We start from the raw sequence: 19,377 nt of genomic DNA, 5'->3' as shown, positions 1-19,377 counted from the left end.
TTCTTCTGCATGCTACCCAGACAAAGGCTTCGAGCAGAAGCTAACGAGCCTTCCTCGACAAGCTACATGAATGGCTTTCCTCTGAACTGCAAGGATCATATTTGCAATAATTTTGTCAAAGATACAATTCAGTTAAAACATATGCCTACCGCAAGGATCGAGTGTTAGTTGGCATATTCTTCTTATACATATGATGAGCATGCACCCCGATCATATCAGTCACTCATATGAGGTATGACAAGGATCCAACAGATATACCTAAAGGAAAGTACGGATCCCACAATCTCATGAATCATGCAAAGGAAGATAAGAAGAGATACGTCTCATGAATTACAAGGATCGACAAGATCTGGAGAAGACATCACATAATCACAGTATTGACAATGGTCATCAAGGTCATTATTCCCGCACCAGACAAAGTGATATCATGAAACCTTGTCACCTTCTTGGATGATTGGCCTCAGCAATGAGCTCCGTACAGCTACAAACCCCGGGAGTATGACATGTGTGTGCGAACCCGGGTCAGAAAACAGGCACAAGGAATAATGTCAAAAATATTAATCACACCAATGGTCATACGAAGAATCAAGGACAGGCGTGGCCAAGTTATTTCAGCAAGGTATCCTGACAAAGAAAATCAGGACCATTAAAAGGTGAGACCAACAACACAGGTATGATGATTTTGCACGACCATCAGGGTCCGGATACCCCAAGTCAGTTGGAGGCCACAATTCCATATGAATCCACAAAGGCATACTCTCAGCGGCCTACTCTGTTTTTCAAGGATCTCATATCCCGCTAACCCGCTAGAAATGGTTAATATGGAAAATCCAAATAGCTATACCGACAAAATGAGAAAGTCAAAAGCCAAATAATCAGCTCAGACCCGGTATACTCGTCGGCGAAATCAAGTACATGCTCAGTCAGTCAGGAAAAGCATTTGGCCGTCAGCCCCGTGTCGGGCACAGTCTCAACATGTAAATATGTGAGGAATGACATGTCTATAACTCCATACACCGTTATATTGCTCCTGACAAAAGGAAGTCAGATATTTGGTACATATCACATGCTCGAGCGAAAGGAAATAAATCAGGATGAATCGGTGCCACCTTTGAGCAGTCAGAGCCCGTCAGAAGGTGGCCATGTTTAATTCTCAGCATTTACTAAAACCAGAAGGCGTGCATTTATTTGAAGCAACCCCATGACAGAAGTATTAAGGTTTTCATGACAAAAGGAAATTTATGCTCAGATCCATTGGATACCACCGCAGATATGAAAGAATCAACATCAGCAAAAAGAAATTGGTATATGAGAAAAAACCCGTCAGAATTTGGGGAAAGGTGAAGCAAACCACCCCGAGCAAAGATGATCAAATCATATAAAATTCTTGGGGGAACAATAAATAAAGGAAAAAGGATACCCGAGTTGGAAACGGTATCCTCAAGATATACTTGTTCCCTGAGCAACTAAATCTCGAGGATGAGATTTCTTTAAGGGGGTAAGAGTTGTAACAGCCTGGATTTTGGCCCTTTTCTTGTTCTTTTGATTTATCTGGTTTTTGCTCTGTCTTTCTTTTTGGAGTGGTTCTGTGGCCTTGTCACCTGGGAAATCAGCTTCATTTCCTCTCCCAAGTGGCTCATCATTCTCAAAACCTTGCCAAAATCATGTCACTCCACTGCTTGACCAAACCCCAATTTCTTTTTCTAGGGAAAATTTCTTTTTCTATTAAAGGAATAACCCTATCTGCCCTAGGTGGTGAAGCAACAAATATTTCTGTCCATCCAAAAATTCCCAAATAATTCTTATAAATTGTTTGGGTCATATCTTCATCAAATATGGCAAAATATTTCATTGGCCATATTTTACATCATGCTCAATAAATTCATTTCCTATACTGTCCTAAATGGCACATTGTGAAGCAAGTTCTATTTATATTTGTCCATTTGCCCCCAAGCTTTTTGGGCATGGTATATGATCCAAATAATTGACCTGTGCCAAAATTCAACTTTACTTGCCCCTGAGCCAGGCTTCAATGACGATGAGTCCGGTGCGCAGTGTTGTCTTCGGCATTGGAAGGCGGGTTCCTCCTCCGAATACACCACAGAAGAGTTTGAATACAAGGATAGTGTTCGACCCTGCAAAATAAGTTCCACATACCACCGTAGAGATAGTAATATTTCCACAAATCTAATCTGCTGACACGTTTTGGCAGCATGACATCATGCCATGGCCCCGTAATTATTCGAACCGTTTTTCTTTAACCAGCCCCGCACATAACGCGAGGCGGTTTCTTGACACGTCTTGTCAAAGCAGAGATCATGTTCCCCTTATTACGGGATTCTCATCAATACGGACGTGGGTAACCCAACCGCGCCATCAATTACGGCACTTGGGGGATAAGCAAGTTTTACCAGGCTAGTGGGGGCGCATAGTTTAGTCCGCCCTTATAAAGGGATAAGATCTCACCTTTTTCTTCCCACGCCTTCTTCCTCCTTGCTCATCCATTCTCGCACAGTCGAGCTCCAACGCCCAATTCCACATCCTTCTCCTCAAATCCCTCCAAACATGTCCGGAGCGGGAGGCAAGTGGATGGCCTCCTCCGTCATGGAGGGACACATCAAAAAGCTACATGGAGCCAGATACTTAGCAGCGGATATCGCGCACCGGCTGCCAGCCGCGAGGCAGGTCATCCCTATCCGAGAACCTCATGAAAGGGTGGTTTTCCTCCCCCACTTCGTCCACGGACTAGGGTTTCCCCTCCATCCATTTGTCCACAGCCTCATGTTCTATTATGGCCTGGACTTTCATGATCTGGCCCCGAACTTCATCCTCAACATCTCGGCGTTCATCGTCATGTGCGAGGCCTTCCTCCACATCCGGAGCCACAGACCTTCAATATCAAGCCGAAGGTGGTGGGCGGGCAACAAGAGGAATGCGGTGGAGCCATGGTAGGAAAGATGCCCAACGTTATATGGCTCGAGGGCTCCTTCATGGAGACCATAAAGGGGTGGCAATTGGGGTGGTTCTACATCACCGAGCCGCGCGACACCAACTGGGTGGCGGCCCCCCGAGTTTCGATCCAGAATCCCCACGCGGCTCACTTCCTGGAAGGAGAAGGGCCTGTCCTGGGGTTCATCGGTGGAGCTGGACGGACTCCAGAAGTGTATCCAGAACATGACAAGCAAGAAACTTAAGCTTGTCAACATAGTCCAGGTCATGCTCTTCCGCCGGATCCTCCCGTGTCAACAACGGGACTTCAACTTATGGGATTTCGACCTGGCCCAGCACCAGACTCTCAGCGAGCTCTTCGACACAACGCATAAAGACGTCTGGAGGGTGCTGTTCAAGGGCGCCGAGGTCCCTCCTTCTCTTACCGAGGACCGCGGGCTAAGCACGAAGCACCATGCGAATCCGGTATGTTTTGTACATCTGGCAGGCTATTTATTTCCCATAGCTTAATCATGTGCGGGGTCTGAGCTCCCATGCCTTTGGCAGGACTTGGTGGAGACATCGGAGCCGATCAACTGTCCGGCCCCTCTGCCCGAAGACCCTGCGGACGCTCTCCTGATGGAGATGCAGACTCTGGCTCCTTATGAGGTGCCCGACAAGACCAAGAAGAAGGCCAAGGGAACCCGAAAGAGTTCCCGGCGCCAGGTGGTATCAGACTCATTGTCCGATAACACCAAGACACCCTCCTCCCATGAAAACGAGGAGAAGGATGATGAAGATTCTCCCCCTCCAGCCGGGGAGATAATAAAAGGAAGGCAACACCAACCGGGGAGGCCGAAGGGTCCAAGAAGGGAAGGACTCTCCTTCCGGACTGCTCCACCATCGCCGCCGACGGCGAAGACGAGTGGCTGCTCAGGGCCAAGCCCCTGGCGAAGTCGTAAGTATTTGGATACCAGAGTAACTCATAGTATACCTTTGTCGCACTGCTTCTCGTAACGTCTGATATGATTATGCAGTCCGCCCCAATCCCGTATCGATGTATCATCGTCGGACATGAATAGTGATACACTTCCAACTGCATCCTCCCCTTGACCTACGGACAATGCCGAGGTATTGTCTCAAGGGGCACCGAGCCGGGAGGAGACTGTCCCGGAGGCGCCTCAAGGCGACCTTCCGGACTCCAGGAGTAAAGGGAGCAAGGCTCCCGAGGGCTCCCTGTTCAGCCCTCAGTCGAACACCGCGCCGGAACCTCCAGTGGTTCTGGACTCGGGCAGGCGGCCCCCTTCCAAAAGGGGCAAGACGCCCGTGCCGGTGACCTCTGTCCATCCAGAGGCACCGGACAACCTGTTGGGAGCGCTTCACGGCGCTTCCATCGATGAAGAGCACCGCACTATTATGAGTGCGGTGATCAAGAAGGTTCAGTCCGCCAAGAGCGGACTGACTGAAGCTGTGCCAACCTTCTAACAAGCTTTGAGGTAAGTATTTAAAATATAGGAAAAATATTACCGCATAGAAAGTAGCCCTGATGCTCTGTTTGGTGTTCACAAAGAAAATCCGAATAGAGGATCAATAATATCTGCAGGAGTCTAATATAAGTATGTCTGTATGCGTACGCAGGCTTCGCTGCTGACCTCTGCCGCACTGACTGCGGAGGTCGCCGCACTGAAGTAGGACCTCGAGGGGTTCGAGAAAGAGCTCGGCCTTGCCAAGAGGCAGCTCGAGGAGAACAAAGGTAAGTAATACCTTGTCTATATATAAAAGAAAATGTGGTTGCGAAATGACAGGATCATCATGAATGTGCCAGGGGCCATGACCGAAGTGGCGACCCTAAAGCAAGTGCTGTCCGAGGCCGAAGACAAAGCGGCCTAGGAGCGCACCGAGCGGGAAAGGCAAGAGGCACGGGTGGGCGAGGTGCAGCAAGAGGTCTAGGCTCTCATGAAGAAGCACGAGGCTTTGGAGCTTGACTCGAAAACACGAGAGTCCGAGCTTGCCACGGACCTCGAGAGCACAAAGCATGCCAAGGCCGAAGCCCAAAAGGCCCTCCAGGAAATTGAGGCGATGAGGAAGATAGCGGCGGGTAAGGCATTCAATATGCAAAGCAAGCATGTGAAAGTGAATTACTTGTTACTTACCCGAGTCCAGAGCTCTCCAGGAGCATTCCCAGATTTGCCCCGCAGCGTGTCGGATGCTGCAAAGTATTACCAGGCCAAGGAGGGAAGCTCGATGGAGAAGTTGTTCTGGTCTCAGTATACTGGGACCGAACACCCGATGCCTATGAGCGACCAGCTGAAGCAGCTGGTCGAGCTGCACAAGGCGGCCGAACAGGCCATGAAGGGCTTTATAGTCCGGATGTGGCCTGACGAATCCCTTCCCAACAGCTACTTCGGCCTGGTGTGGCGGCTTGTGGATGCCTGCCCACGGCTGGAAGTCATCAAGCGATCGGTCTGTATCGAAGGTGCCCGCCGGGCTTTTGCCCGTGCAAAGGTGCACTAGGCCAAGATGGACACAGAGAAGCTGGTGAAGTAGGGGCCGCCACAGGGCAAGGAGCATCGCCACCCCGAGATGTATTATGAGGGTGTCCTGAAGGGTGCCCGTCTTGTAGCGGACGAGTGTGCGAAGGATGTAATATTTGAATGAACTTGCTCGTGTGATCCTGTATTATGAAAACTTGTTCATATGCGCTATGCAACGCTTGTTTGAATTTAAAATATTACCTTATGTTCGGCTGTTTATCAAATCTGAGAGATGGCTAGTCGTCGGCTTCTGCCCCCATGCCACGAGTGCTGGGGTGTTCGGGATAAACCTGAGCACTCTTTTTCCCATTTTTTGATCCTTCGAGGGAGGTGCTCAGCACAACGAACAAGGCAATCGGACTATAATGCTTTATCACTCTCACTTAGCCATAGAATTCTATAATTTTAAATTTTGGCGAAGCCCCTAGTATTCGGAAGGCCGAATTCGGGGCGCTATACGCGCCTTAAGCCGGACAAAGCCGACTCCTCACTCTAAGCGGCATAAGTCTTTAGGGACTCGAAACCTCTCGAACAGCGACCATCTCTCACCTTATCATGACAGTCAGTTTTAGCTTTCTCTACTGAGGTGCTTAGCCCAGCTGAACCGGGGCACAATCACAGTAGTTCTCCCAGTGCTACCTTAGTCGATATAGCGGAACGTAAGGTACCAAAACATGGGAGCGGGGCAAACCCAACTATTGACCCAAGACATGATTCGGAGCTGATGCATATAATGCTATAAGTTCGGGGTGCCGCACTGTCGAAAGTGTTCGGACTTCTCACGCCGTATTATGGGCTATGCTTAAGCCCCTAGCGTACTGGCCGTACCAGAGTGTACGGGTGCTGGATGTCATGAACGAACATATATATGTATATATATATATATAGAAAGAAGAATATAGAATGCGATAATAGTCTAGTGCTATGCATTGTTTATTCAAAAAGGTGCATTAAAGTAGAATGATACAAGTAGTGCGATAAGCAGAAAGTAGGACTATTTGACATGTCCCCTTCAAGGGCAAGCTGAGGAAAGGTATTTAAAGCAAGTATTTCACTCGTTATCGGAATCCACCTGGGATTTCAGTGGTGCGACGTAGCTTTCTGCCTCCTTGGTTGCTGCATCATGTGTCCGACAATCATACTACCGGACAGGGTTTCCAGAGATTAAAGTCCTGAAAGAGAGAAAAATAACAAAGCGGGAAGCCCCTAGTGCGGTTGAGCCGTGTCTTGGGGCGTGCCGTAGTCGTGCCCCCCTCCCCACCTGTGCCCATGGTATTTTCAATGCGTAATTGTGTACGTGTGGCATGGATTTAGCCGTTTGGCTGGGGCTGGGGCGGGGGCCGCATTGCTATGCCAGCTCGGAACATGCCAGGCGTTCTTGTTGCCGATTACTCAGGGCGCGCTTGAAGGTGTCCGGGTCTTTAACCGCCGAACCGGTGGATTGCCTTAAGAGGCTGCTTTGCGCTTCTGCTGCGAGGGTCGCAGTATGCTCCTCCGTGCGGAGAGAGAGCTCTATGTTTCCATTGACTGTGATGACCCCTCGAGGTCCTGGCATCTTGAGCTTGAGGTATGCATAATGCGGTACCGCATTGAATCTCGCAAATGCGGTTCGCCCGAGCAGTGCATGATAGCCGCTGCGGAACGGGACTATATCAAAGATTAACTCCTCGCTTCGGAAGTTATCCGGGGATCTGAAGACCACTTCCAGTGTGACTGAGCATGTGCAATGGGCCTCTACACCTGGTATGACGCCTTTGAAGGTCGTTTTTGTGGGTTTGATCCTTGAGGGGTCTATACCCATTTTGCGCACTGTGTCCTGATAAAGCAGGTTCAGGCTGCTGCCGCCATCCATAAGGACTCGAGTGAGGTGAAATCCGTCAATGATTGGGTCTAGGACCAGTGCGGCGAATCCGCCATGACGGATACTAGTGGGGTGGTCCCTGCAATCGGAGGTGATCGAACAAGAGGACCATGGGTTGAACTTTGGGGCGACTGGCTCCAATGCATATACGTCCCTTAGCGCACGCTTCTACTCCCTCTTGGGGATATGGGTTGCGTATATCATGTTCACCATCCGCACTTGTGGGGAGAACCTATTCTGTCCTCTGGTGTTCGGCTGCCGGGGCTCCGCCTCGTCATCGCTATGTGACCCCTTATCTTTGTTTTCAACGTTTAACTTGCCGGCTGCTTGAACACCCAACAATCCCTGTTGGTGTGGTTGGCTAGCTTGTTGGGGGTGCCGTGTATTTGACACGAACGGTCGAGTATACGGTCCAAACTGGATGGGCCCGGAGTGCTTCTTTTGAATAGCTTTTTCCGCTGACCGGGTTTAGAGCCTTTGAATCCGGCATTGACTGTCGTATCCTCGGTATTGTCATTGTTGATGCGGCGCTTGTGTTTGTTGCGACGTGACCTGCCATTGCCATCCTTGGTATCCGAAGTACCATGGTTCTTTGATATGTTATTGCTGTGAGCCAGCCAGCTGTCTTCTCCCACGCAGAAGCAGGTCATGAGTGTCGTGAGGGCTGCCATAGATTTCGGCTTTTCCAAGCCAAGGTGTCGGGCGAGCCACTCATCGCGGATATTGTGCTTAATAGTTGCTAGAGCCTCTGCATCCGGACTGTTGACGATTTGATTTTTCTTTGTTAGGAACCGTGTCCAGAATTGCCTGGCCGATTCCTCTGGCTGTTGGATTATGTGGCTCAAGTCATCGGCATCTGGTGGTCGCACATAAGTGCCCTGGAAGTTGTCGAGGAATGCGGCTTCCAAATCTTCCCAACAGCCAATGGATTCTGCTGGCAGGCTGTTGAGCCAATGCCGAGCTGGTCCTTTGAGTTTGAGTGGGAGGTATTTGATGGCGTGTAGATCGTCACCGCGGGCCATGTGGATGTGCAGGAGGAAGTCCTCGATCCATACCACAGGATCTGTTGTGCCGTCGTATGATTCGATATTTACGGGTTTGAAACCCTTTGGGATTTGGTGATCCATTACTTCGTCTGTGAAGCATAAGGGGTGTCCAGCGCCTCTGTACCGGGCTATATCACGACGCAGCTCAAATGTGTCTTGTCCGCTATGTTCGGCCCGGCTGGACTTACTTTTACTGTATCCGGCGTGACGGTTATCGTCTCGCATAGTGACGCGCCCTCGCAATCCGTAGATCAATCTTGCGTGTTTTTCTTTCTCCTTCAATACGTCGCGTAAGTCTGGCGTATTTCCCCATGTCCTGACATTTTTATTTGAGTGACGTCGGGGTGCGGGCTGAGCTTTTGGCTGAAATGCCTCTCTATCGCGGCCACGAGGTGGCTGATCAGCCGCGTCATACGCTGGAGATGTAGGGTTTGGTGCTTCCTCCTCCAGTCGGGGTAGCAACCTGCGCTTTGGGTAACACTTGGAGGGGCATTCGAGTTTATATTCCTCGGCCGCAAGGACTTCGGTCCATCTGTCGGCTAGCAAATCTTGATCAGCTTGAAGCTACTGTTGCTTTTTCTTAAGGCTATTTGCCGTGGCTATAAGCCGGCGCTTGAAGCGCTCTTGTTCGACGGGATCCTCAGGCATGACGAATTCGTCATCGTCGAGGCTTGCCTCGTGTGGAGGGTGGCATGTAATTATCATCCTCCGCCTATCCATCTGCTGCTCTCTCGAGAGGGCTGGCTTCTCCATCCTCCTGCTCTAAATCTTGTTGGAGGGGATTGTTGTCGTCTTCGGCACTGTCCGGAGTGCTATTATCTCCTGTGCCGGTGTCACCGCTTTTGCTTTGGCGAGACTTAGAGCAGCGCCGCTGACATTGGCGCTTGGGTTGCTTCTTGGAGGGGTCATCCTCCGCTGTCTCATCGCCATTGCCTTCTCTGGGTGTGTCCACCACGTATATATCATATGATGAGGTGGCTGTCCAGTGCCCTTTGGGAAGTGGTTCCTCTTCGTCTCCCGCATCATCGTCCATACCATCGATGTCTTCGGAGTCGAAGTCGAGCATGTCGGTTAAGTCGTCGACAGTGGCTACTAACTAGGTGGTGGGTGGGCGGCGAATTTCTTCATCATCCGCATCCCAATCCTGCCGGACATAGTTGGGCCAGGACTCTCCTGAAAAGGAGATAGACCTTAATGAGTTCAGTATGTCGCCGAAGGGTGAGTGCTGAAAAATATCTGCGGAGGTAAACTCCATGATCGGCGCCCAGTTGGATTCGATAGGGACGTACGCAGGCGGTTCGGAGTCCGTGGTCGGGGAGGAATCCGGTAGTTCGGCGTCACGGCTCCCGTGAAGGGTAAGGTCGATACTCAGCTCGATCGCCGATGAGAGTGCTGCCTCCATGGAGGGGTCTATCCACCTGTCCATGGATGGTGCAACTGGCTCCGAATTGAGGGTCGGAGCAGTTGCCAGCGTGATCTCCTGGACACTGTCCGATGGCAAATCTAAATCATGCTCATCATGACCGTGTGGTGCACTAAGCAGGGGCTCGAATCCGTCGAGATCAAGTCTCCGCGGATATCGGCCGTGTAGTTTAAGCTTCCAAACCTGACCTGGTGGCCAGGGGCGTAACTCTCGATCTGCTCCAGATGGCCAAGCGAGTTGGCCCGCAGTGCAAAGCCGCCGAACACAAAAATCTGTCCGGGGAGAAAAGTCTCACCCTGAACTGCATCGCTATCAATGATTGAAGGAGCCATCAAGCCTAATGATGACGACACAGAGGAACTCTCAATGAAAGCACCAATGTCGGTGTCAAAACCGGCGGATCTCGGGTAGGGGGCCCCGAACTGTGCGTCTAAGGCAGATGGTATCAGGAGGCAGGGGACACGATGTTTTACCCAGGTTCGGGCCCTCTTGATGGAGGTAAAACCCTACGTCCTGCTTGATTATTCTTGATAATATGAGTAGTACAAGAGTTTTTTTTGACTATGTACTGCAAGGCAACAGCCTCACAGTGCTTTATTAGAAAAAATAATAGGTCTACATAATTACAGAGAACCAAAAAGCAAAGAAAAGAAATACTTACAAGAGATCTATGAGAGAGAGGCTATCCAGGAGACTAGGCTATCCTTATATTTACATTTGATTCTATGAGCTAATAAGGAAATATCATGTATGAAGTTCCCCCTCCAAGAAATGAAGGTAGGTCTCTCATTTCTAAAGATTTTCCCATTCTGTTGAGTCCAGATGTTCCAAGTAGCAGTAAACACCACCTCAGTGAAGAAAGGATAACCAAAATCCCTCCTAGCAGCAAGAGCCATATCATATGTATTCTGGTTGCGTTGAGCATTCCAAGAAATCCCAAGGTAATTCCAAACCCTCTGGCTGAAGTTGCAAGCAAAGAAAACATGTGCACGATCCTCACGTGTAGCAGAGAGGCAAAGAACACACATATCATCCTGGATGATCCAGTTCCTGCGTTGCATCATACCCCTAGTGTTTAAATGGTCCATTAAAAGAAGCCATCCAAACACTTTAAACTTTAGCATGCAAGCACACTTCCAAATCCATTTGAAGATGGGATGGACCACCAAATGGGAGAAGCAAGACTCCCCAGATTTGGATGGCCACTTCCATATGTCCTTACCCTCCTCATTCAAGTTGACTAAAGTGAGCAAGTCTTGAAGCTGAGTTAGTTCAGTATATGCTTCTTGCGATAGAGGCAGATGGAAGTGCTCCAAGATCTCTGGAAGCTCCAAAAACTCTCTGACTGTGATTGTGTCATCAATGACAAAAGAATGAAGCCTAGGGAATTGCTCGCACAAAAGGACCACATTATTACCCAGCTGCCAGCGATCAAACCAAAATACCACCGTGTTGCCAGCATGTACTTGTGGGATGGCTAACTTGCAGAAGTTGGTGTACAAGCTCATGACATCCCTCCACCAAAAAGAGCCACAACTCTGTGTGACCTGTGGCGGTGAAGCAGCATAATAAGTGTCCCAAATTAATGTGACCCAAGGCACGTCCAATCTGTTAAAAAACTTGAAAAGATGCTTAAGTAAAAAGGCTTCATTTTGGAGACCCAAATTAAGCACACCCAAACCACCACACTTCTTAGGTCTGCAGACCCGATCCCATGTAGCTAAGGATTGTCGAGGATTATCTGTGTTGCCTCTCCATAGACATTGACGCATGATTCTCTCAATCTGTTGCAAGATGCCCTTAGGGAGAGATAATGTGCACAGGAAATAGATTGGCATTGAACAAAGTACAGACTGTAGCAGTTGCAGCTGACTGCCTTGATTTAGCAAACAGGAGGAAGCAGACAACCTTCGCTCAATACGATCCACAAGTGGCAGCAAATCATAGATCGTGGGTCTGGAAGTACCCATAGGTAGCCCTAGTAGGTTGGCGACCCGAGCGCCCTCTTCATCAGTCATATTGATTGGAATAAGAGATGACTTACTAAAGTTGACGCGTAAACCAGTTGATGCTGCAACGGTGGTGAGCATGTCCTTGAAAGCGATCAGCTGGTCATCAATTGCAGGCAAAATAATAAGTGTGTCATCCGCATATTGTATGATCGGGTAGTCATTGGAGTTTGTTGGGATTGGTAAAGTGAGTATGTTTCTCGAGCACATCTCATTGACTACGGACTGAAGCAAATCCACCGCAATGACAAATAATAGCGGAGATAGCGGGTCTCCTTGGCGTACACCAGATCTGCAAACAAAATGATTACCTAGCACACCATTTAAGAGAACAGAAGAAGAACCCATGGACAAAATGCTATTAATCCAGCCAGTCCAACGAGCATCAAAACCCTTGCATTGTAGGATTCGGAGAATGGCCTCATGCTAGATTGTATCAAAGGCCTTAGTGAAATCAAGCTTGAGGAGGATGATGGGTCGTTTAGATGCTTTGCATTGATGAATATATTCGAAACACCAGGCTAGACAATATTGGATAGAGCTACAACAAAGAAAACCATATTGGTTGCGGTGTATACATCTGAGAATCACCTTTTGTAGTCGATTGGCTAGCAGTTTAGTCAGAAACTTTAAACACGTGTTTGTCAAGGATATCAGCCTGAAATCACCAACCACTTCTGGACTTAGCTTCTTAGGGACCAAGGTGATTAAGGAATTATTAAGACATTCCAAATTACACCTCCCCTCATAAAATTCATTGACAAGTTGCATAAAATCCTCCTTGAGAATAGACCAGCACATCTTTAAGAACAGACCTGTAAAGCCATCAAGGCCCGGAGCATGGTCGCACGGCATGTTCTTAATTACAGCATCAACCTCAGAATCCGTGAATGGCAAAGATAAATCTTCCAGACCGTCAACTCTCTGAATTAAATTGGGCAGATCAAAACCCATTTGTATTCCTTTTGCATGGCCCATACGCTGATTGAAATCAGACCAAAACATGCCCACCAACATTTGGTGATCAGAAACCACCTCACCTGCCGAATTCTTGATTGAAGAAATCGTATTCCTTCGGTATCTTTCAGTGGCCATAGCGTGAAAAAGTTTAGAATTTTCCTCCCCAACCTTGATGCTTCTGATCGTGCAGCATTGTTTCCAATAAACATATTGCGAGTGCAGAATATCCTGCAGATGCAACTTAACTATTCGTCTGAAATTGAATTCAGGCCAACTTAATGGCCGGATCTCCTCCATCTCATCAAAGTACAGAATAACTTTGTTACAATCAGAAATTAGCACCTTAACTATGGAGAGCTTTAAATGCCATTGTTTTAATGCATGTCTGAGCGCTTTGAACTTAGCGAATATCGGTAAAGCAGCTGTAGGTTTATGCGCCATGCTGCCCCAAACCTATGCAACACACTCATTAAGGCCAGGTAAGTCAACCCAGTAATTTTCAAAGCGAAAAACTTTAGCCTTGGGAATGGCTATGGCAATTGTGACAACACAAGGAACATGATCTGATGTCGATCGCACAAGAGGCAAGACCAAAGTGTTTGGATGATCCGAGGTCCAAGCAACCGAGGTGAAGAACCAGTCAATTTGTTCAAGAAGGGGCTGAGATTGCATATTCGACCAAGTGAATTGCCTTCCCTTAATTGGCAGCTCAACAAGACCCAAGTGACCTATGATTTCATTAAACAAAAAAATGTCATTGACATTACCACCATGTAGGTTACGGTTTTCAAGTGACCTCATAAAGTTAAAATCTCCCAAAAGAAGCCATTTGTCATCACAATTAATGTCCAGATTATATAACCACTACACAAACTCATCACGTGCAGGACTCTGACATGGGCCATAAACGGTCACTAGCTTCCAAACTTCAGATGTATGTTTGGAAAGAAACTCCACAATAATACTAAAAGGTTTGGCCTCAATTAACTTGCCCTCAAAAAAAGAAGAATTCCAAATAACAACCATACCAGCTGATGCACCGACCGAAGGCACATATGCAAAATTGTCAAAACGGCGAGGACAAAACTTTCTAATGAACCTATGATCAATATGCATGCACTTAGTTTCTTGTAGGCAAACCACTGAACAACCACTTTCATCAATTTTCTGTTTGACAGCAAGCTGTCGCACTTCAGAATTAAGGCCACGGACATTCCAACATAGAACCTTCCATTCTTTAAACCCAATCTAATTCATTACAAACCATAAGACGATGCAGCAAAAGTAGACCACACAATGATCCACATAGACCGGCTAAGCAAAGCAAAATGACAGAGTTCGAAACACAAAGACATAAATAAAGATAGATGACGTTTAAAGTGGTATGCCATGGACCAGAAAGCAGACATATGCACTCAATCATCAGAACTGTTGCTGCTGGTAGGTTGAGCCAGATTAGCAACAAGCTTATCCGCAGTGATCTTCTCTGGAGCAATGCGCAGACGAGCCCCAATACGCTGAAGGTCAACAATGGCAGTTGGTGGAGGCACAGAAGCATCCTCATCAGACCTAGCCGACTTGGTCTTGTGTTTCTTTAGGGTGTGCGAAGACCTGTTCAGACCAGTAGATTTACTGGTGCCACTACTTGGCAAACGGTAGCCATCCCGTAAGGCACTGAGACGTGCACTGCGACGGACCTCAGTCTCTACCAAGGCTGCAGATTTTTTCTTGTGTTCACATTCCAGAGTGACCCTTGGTGCAGCAGTGAACTCAAAAGACTCAGTTACAGGTTCAGAAATATCATCAAAACAGAGGGCCCGAGCAACTGGCCTTTTTGCTAGAGAAAGCAGGCGAGCACTGATAGTTGAAGAAGAAGGCATAGGTGGCAGGACAAAGCTTAGATCATATCCATTAAAGGAAACATCCCAAGATTTGCTAGAAAGCAGAAGACACCCAAATCCAGACATGAACATGAGCTTTGGGATTTCAGAAAAGCAGAGAGAGGGCATCATCTTCTGAAATGAGCACTGCCACAACATGTCTGGAGGAAGGACATGCCCAAAGACTGTGAGCACCTTTCCAATATGTAGGTGATCTACCACGAGATCGGAGAGGCTAAACCCTAGAAGCTAGCCTATGGTATGATTGTATGTTGTCCTACGGACTAAAACCCTCCGATTTATATAGACACCGGAGGGGGCTAGGGTTACACAAGGTCGGTTACAAAGGAGGAGATATACATATCCGTATTGCGTAGCTTGCCTTCCATGCCAAGTAGAGTCCCATCCGGACACGGGACGAAGTCTTCAATCTTGTGTGTTCATAGTCCAACAGTCCGGCCAAAGGATATAGTTTGGCTGTCCGGAGACCCCCTAATCCAGGACTCCCTCACCTTGCCAAACTTCCTCGATGATTTTTTTCAAAGTTCCTGTCTAAGGGAAGCCTTTGCGAAGGAAGTGCTAGCTAGGTTTATCCAAATGAGTTGAAATTTTGGACACTCCTTCATGTGCTCATATAATTAGCCTCCTCCAAATTTCAGCTCCATCCATTGATCTATGTGAGCACAACATCAAATCTTTGATTCTGTCAATATTCTCAGGTTTAAGTATATTTTATATTGCTTCATTTTGCCTGAGTATTTACCAGAGCATTCTCCTACCCAAATAACTTATCTCCACTAATTTGGGACCATTTCATCAAGCAAATATTTCTCTAGAATTTTTGCAAGTTTCTAGACAGAGGGAATAGCTGTGAAGGAAGTACCATTTTGTTAAAACCAATTGGTATGAAATTTTTAAAGCACCTTTATCTGGCTAAATCACTAAGCCCTGCCAAGTTTTACCTCAAGTTGTTACTCCATGTGAGTGCATCATCCAAATCTTGATTCTGGACACATAATGTGAGTTACAAAGCAACTATGTTAGTTTGTGCTCCATTATGCTTAAAAACCTCCAGGATCATAGTCCTTCCTTTGTTGATCACCCCAGACAAACTCTTTGGTGCTAGTAAAATCCCTGTTGATCACCAGTGTTCACCAAAGTTTACTGGAGTAAACTTCAGAGGGTGATTTCCAGTTAACCATATCACTTTTAACCGAGCTACCACCGCAGTTGTAACCTACCCTGGATGAACTTACCACTAGACAACATGGTCAAGACCCTCCCCCTCGCTACCTGCCAGTGCGCGTGGTGACCACCGACTTGGCATGCAGTGCGCGCGTCCAGAATGGCTTCTTGCTCGGGCCCCTCCTCTACTCGGCGTCTCAGCAAGCACAAGCATGTCTAATAGATTTACCGTGTCGTCGCTGTCCTCCCTGACTTCTCTCCTTCTCAGTAAAACCCCTCACCGACGCTCACCGACGCTCACCACCGAACGCCCATGAGAGCATAGTGGTGGTTTGGCTCTGTTTGTCGCCGTTGTCTTCCTCCCTGTGCTCCCTTGGCTCCTCTACCCCGTGAGAACCTCCACTGCTTCTCCCCGTCGTCTACCTACGAGCTCATGCGCGTTCACACATGTCCGGGGTGTCGGCCATGCGTCCGCGGCGACGCCAGCATGGCTCCCCCTCCCCGCAGCTATATAAGCCCGTCCCGGGTGCGTTTCTCCTCACCATCGACCTCTACCCACTCCCCCACGACTTCCTGACCACTTCCCCGAGCTCGAGTCGCCCTCCACGACCACCATTGCCACCATGGCCGCATCGGGTCTCCTCCTCGATTGGCTCAAGCCGAAGCCCATCTCCTCATTTCTCCTCCGCCAGTAGACCTACCATACCCCGACGAATCTCCCCACCCTCTCCGTTTCTCTCAACGGCCACCATGGCCGCGCACCGCCGAGATGGTCCGCCGCCGTTGCTCTCTGCCTCCGATGGTTGCCGCCGCAGCAGCGCTCCCTGGAGCACGTGTAGTTCCTGGATGGGTGCGGGCCTCCATTCCGAGGCCACCGGAGCCCTCTCCTTGGCCGGAGATGGCCGGAGTCACCGTGCCCAGCGGCGGCCGCGCCCCTGCCCGGCATTCTGTCGAGGAGAGGAGGAGCAGGCGCGGGAAGAAGAAGAAGGAGGCGTGGGCGGAGAGAGAAGATGCGGCGGGCCCCACCCATCATCGACCCAACACCCGGCCCAGTCACCGCCACGCTGGATAAGACGAGACGTACTCCACGGAGTACGCCTTCACTTATCGAAAGCGCATTCTGCTTCTTCTTCAAGCCAAAATACACATTCCTTTCTGGAAAACGTATTTCCTTATAAGGCGCGTTCTGTTTTTCCTGTTGCGGACTTGCTTGTGATGATTTCATTACAGATAGGTCCCTGTGAGAAAAACTATCATATCTTTTTGCTCCTAACTCCAAATGAGGCGATTCCAAAGCCCACTTCTTCGTTTCGTCGAGCCTGTTTTGATGGAATCATTTTCACCTGTTTTGACATTCTGAAAATGACCATTTTTCTCCTGCCTTATTCAGCCCCCTCCAAGAGAGAATGTTTTTCGGTGATTCTTTCCGCGAGCTTCTCGCACTTGTTCTCGGTGATTTCTTCCACCCCAGGCAAGCCACACCCTCCATTTGCATGATTGCAATGAAGTGACATGGTTTATTTATTTGAACTTGTTTAAAACATTGCTTTAGCTATGTATGTTCTATTCATGGCATGTCTCGGAGTATTGTTTTGATGTTGATATTTCCATGATATTTCTTGGAGTTCTAGGAGTTATATTTTGATGATTATGTGGATGCATGTGCCTTTGGATTCTTAGTGGCTATTATGATTATGTTCATGATGGTAATATGCTTTGGAGTACTACTTTGAATATTATGTTGCCTTTGGATTATTAGTGGCTAGTGTTATTTTCATCATGATGCTAGTTGATATTATGTTATGGAATATGATGATGGAGATGATGCTTGCATGGGGATCATAGCTGGATAGTTATTTGAGTAGTAGTATTATCGTTCTTGGGTTCATCATGATAGTAGTGTTATACTGTCCTCGAAGTATTTTGGTATGATGATATTAAGCTTTGGATTATTTGTTGGATATTGCTATTACATGGATTATAGGTTGATGGATGATATCAAAGTATCAGTCATTACTATTATATTTTGGGGTTAAATTCTGTCATTAAGTTGGCCAGGTGCCACCAAACCGGGCTTGTCCAGTGCAACCACATTTGCCTTTATGGGAAGGCCCTAATGCGATCTATTGTCGTGCTCCTCGCTGGTGCCTCCAACTAGGGAAGGTTATGGGCACGCATTACCCTGATCAGGTAGGCGAACATAATCCTTGTGTGCCCATTGTTGTTGTTTTGTGCACGGTCCCCGTGAGGGACGTTTTGGCCACGGCGGTGGTCGTTGTGTCTTTGGTAGACACGGGGCCACCCAGGACTAGCCCAGTTGGGAGTGGGTCGGAGTGGCCGAGAGAGTGTCATGGCAGTAGATCGGTTTTGTCGGAACTCCGTTGGTCCACCCGAATGGGAGTGCGAGGCAATGGGTTCCGTGGTGTGTGTAAAGTGCGCTACCTCTGCAGAGTGTGTATTTAAATCTATCGATAGCCGCATCCTCGGTCATGGGCAAGGGTTCGTACTAGGTCACACCGTTCGATCAACACTCACATGATGGAATGACTTATAGTTGATATATTCATATGTTGATATGTTGAGCAGTACAGATTGGCAGGATGTTGATGATGATGTGGGAGACCAAGTGTTGGTCATGGTAGTGATCGCCGGAAGGATCACGGTTGAGACCAAGTGTTGGTCATGGTAGTGATCGCCGGAATGATCATCGTTTGGTTTGGATCAGGAGGTGATCGAGATGGTATATTGCTTGGCCAGTTAGCCAAGAGAGAAATGGTTATGGAGATATGAGATGGTTATTTATCAGTATTGTATCAGTTTCATACCATGTCTAGTAGTTGTTTCATCATAATAGTTGTTAATTTAATTAACCTGTTAAACACTATGTTATTGTCTTGCCTTGATGTTATGGTTGTTGTGAGCTTGCAAGTACATTCAATGTACTGACCTGGCGTGTCATGCCAGATTGCAGGTGTTGCCATGATTTCTTGATTGCTTGTCAAGGTTGTCATGCATGCGCGCTAGATCATGTCCCAGCCAGAGTCCCTGCGGAGTGGATTTCACCACCTTCATCGTGGTTCCGCTGCTAGAAGCATCCCGCTGTTGCGAGTTGTTCTGCTGCTAGCATAGAGCAAGTGTAGTATCGCAGGCGTAGTGTCGCCGTGCTGATGTGCTTCTTTCTAACATCAAACCCTTGTATTATTATTCTTGTAATAAGAGCTGATTTGTTCTATGTCAAGCAGTGCCGTATTCTAGAGACTTCTCCTTGATCTCTGGGCTGGAATACGGGGCATTCCGGTTTCTCTGAGCCGGGGTGCCACAGTTCGATCAGTTCTATAACATGGCGCTCAAGCAAGAAGCTTCCCAACTCAAGTGTTAGGCTTCAAGGAAGAGGCTCAGGGATGCAGTCCTCTCGTCCTCTTCCTCTCAAGTGGCAGCTAAGCAACATAAGTTCTGGCTTCCTCCACCTCCTCCGTTCCGTCAGCCCTACCAGCAGAAGCACTCAGGTGGTCGTGGTGTTGGGGAACACAGTAATTTCAAAAGATTCCTAC

The sequence above is a fragment of the Triticum urartu genome, chromosome 4A (assembly GCF_056163025.1).
Source record: "Triticum urartu cultivar PI428250 chromosome 4A, HENAU_Tu73, whole genome shotgun sequence".
Classification (NCBI taxonomy): domain Eukaryota; kingdom Viridiplantae; phylum Streptophyta; class Magnoliopsida; order Poales; family Poaceae; genus Triticum; species Triticum urartu.
This window is presented reverse-complemented; position numbering follows the sequence as displayed.